Here is a 2,657-nt window from a genome sequence, read left to right as displayed (position 1 = left end):
AGTGAGTTCCAGGACAGCCAGGGCTATACAGAGAAACCCTGTCTCGAAAAACAAAACAAAACAAAAGTTAGAGGCAGAAGACTCAGGAGTTTGGGATCATTTTCAGCTACTTGGAGGCCAGCCTTAGCTACAGGAGACCTGGCTTCACACAAGCAAACACATAAACAGGCTGAGGGATGGGGCTGTAGGAGACTTGATAGAGCTTGTCCAGTTTTGGTGAAGCTGTGATTTTGATCCCTAGCAATTCAAAAACAGGACTAGGTGGCTCATAATACTCTTAACTCTTTGGGAGCTAGATCAGAAATTCAGGGTCATCCTTAGTTATACAGTGAGCTCAAGTGGCCTTGAGCTACATGCGACATTGTCTTAAAATTATTTATGTTTCCCTCAGAAAATGGTATAATCGTTAAAGCAAGTACATCTTTGATTAAGTAACTAAACACTCACTATTGCTGTAGACGAGCATCTACATAAGACTGTTAAATCGATTGTTGTTTTATATCAAACAACTTTTATAATACTTCTTTTTATTATATTTTATAAATTTTAAGGAATACGACAAAAATATAGATATTGAAGGGGGTCTATGGGAGGAGCAGTGGTACAAAAGGGGAACAAGAATGTGATTCAATTCTATTTAATTAAAATATGTTTTTAAATGTTAACAAATTCAGATAAACTGAAATGTACCTTTTCTGATAATGCAATAAAAGTTAAAAAAAAAGTAACTAAACGCAAATGAAAGACTTCCTATTTGGAGTATAAGGGAAATTTGTTTCCACTTGAGATTACAAAAAAAGCAGTGTCTAAATTCGAGGTAGTAGCACACACTTTTAATCCAGCACTGGGGAGGCAGAGGCAAGTGGATCTGTGAGTTTGAGGCCAGCTTGGTTTACAGAGCAAGTTCCAGGTCAGGCAGGTGTATACAGAGAAGCCTTGTCTTAAAACATTGTGCCAGGGAAAGGTTAGTGATCCCTAAAAACATACAAGGGGCCAATCTGATGCAACTCACATCGGGGGTCTTTATTCTGTTCAAACTAGTTCGGACCCCCGCCCCAATGCACCACCACCATGCAAGATGGTTTTGGTGGTAGGGGAGCTCTGAATATCTATCAGGGCAAGGCTTTATAGTAAGCAGCTAGCAGGGAATACGTGTGCGAGCATCTAATTGGAAAGCTGCTGTGGCCTTAAACATAATTGGCTGGTGCTGGGAGTCATATCATAAACTTAACTTCTGCTCCCCTCTGCATTGGTGGTCGTTAGGCAGGGGCTGGGTTTGTAACCTGGGGTGCAGGTTTGTTGGAGGAATAACCTGGAAACTGGTCCTACTGGGGATTAGCCTAGAGACCGGAGATGGAACTAGGCTCAGGTTTATCTGAGGGGCAACTTGGAAACTAATGTTAGGTACCAGCCTGTTTACCTGAGTTCAAGTTTAGGTCAGCTTCTCTAAAATGGAGTCTGAACTTAAGAGCTTTGGCATCTCACACCGCCCCCATCCCCTCAAAGCCTCAAAATTATATCAGTCTGCCTTGCAGAATTCTATCAGTACAGGAGGATCTTGTGCACTTCGTGGTGGAATGCCAGGAACCAAATTCCCTGCACAGAGTAGGTCCTGTGCAGTGGAATAGGTTAAGGGTAGGGACCCTTTTTAAGACCCTTACAAAGGTCTTACACCTTCAGTTTCAGAAAAAAAGCGCATTTTTATTTTTTTATTTATTCATTTATTTTATTTTATTTTTTTTGTTGTTGTTGCTGTTGTTGTTTTTGAGATAGGGTTTCTCTGTGTAGCTCTGGCTGTCCTGGAACTCACTCTGTAGACCAGGCTGGCCTTGAACTCAGAAATCTGCCTGCCTCTGCCTCCCAAGTGCTGGGAATAAAGTCGTGCACCACCACCGACTGGCCCGCATTTTGAATGAAGCAGTATTGGACAGAATATTTCTGGAGATTTGTCAACAGTTAAAATATGAGAAAAATAGTGGAACAAAGCAGAAAATGAAGACTCTCTGGATACAACATTGGAATAAAAGCCATTTTTAAAGTATCAACAAAGACCTCCGATGAAGAGCAACCAGCCAACCTTTTGGGGGGCCAGGAGGGTTCGAGACAGGCTTTTTCTATGCAGAGATCCATCTACTTCTGCCTCTACTTTCCAAGGGTTGGGATAAAATGCATACAGTCCCTTTTGCCCCCCTCTGTCTGGCCGGCATTTTTTAAGCCAACTGTGGTGTCTTACCACCAAGAACTGAGCCGTTTCCCTCCTGACACTTTAGATAGCAAACATGTCACTCTTCAAAATCAAATTTCAGTTCTTCAAAATTAAAAATTAAAGTGACTTTTTTTCTTTTCTTTTTTGGTTTTTGGAGATAGGGTTTAGCCCTGGATGTCCTGGAACTCACTCTGTAGACCAGGCTGGCCTCAAACTCAGAAATCCGTCTGCCTCTGCTTCCCAAGTGCTGGGATAAAAGGCGTGTGCCACCACTGCCTAGTGTCTTATTTAAAAAAAAAAAAAAAAAATCTGCTTCATTTCTTTTTCACTGTGCACAGCAGTGGATTCTATGAGGATATTTTCATGTAAGTGTACCAGGCACTTGGAGTGTGCCCCTCCCCAGTTCTCCCCTCTCCCCCTCCCCAGTTCTCCCTTCTCCCTCTCCCCAGTT

This window comes from Mastomys coucha, unplaced genomic scaffold (assembly GCF_008632895.1).
Source record: "Mastomys coucha isolate ucsf_1 unplaced genomic scaffold, UCSF_Mcou_1 pScaffold23, whole genome shotgun sequence".
NCBI lineage: Eukaryota > Metazoa > Chordata > Mammalia > Rodentia > Muridae > Mastomys > Mastomys coucha.
Note: the sequence above shows the minus strand (reverse complement) of the source record.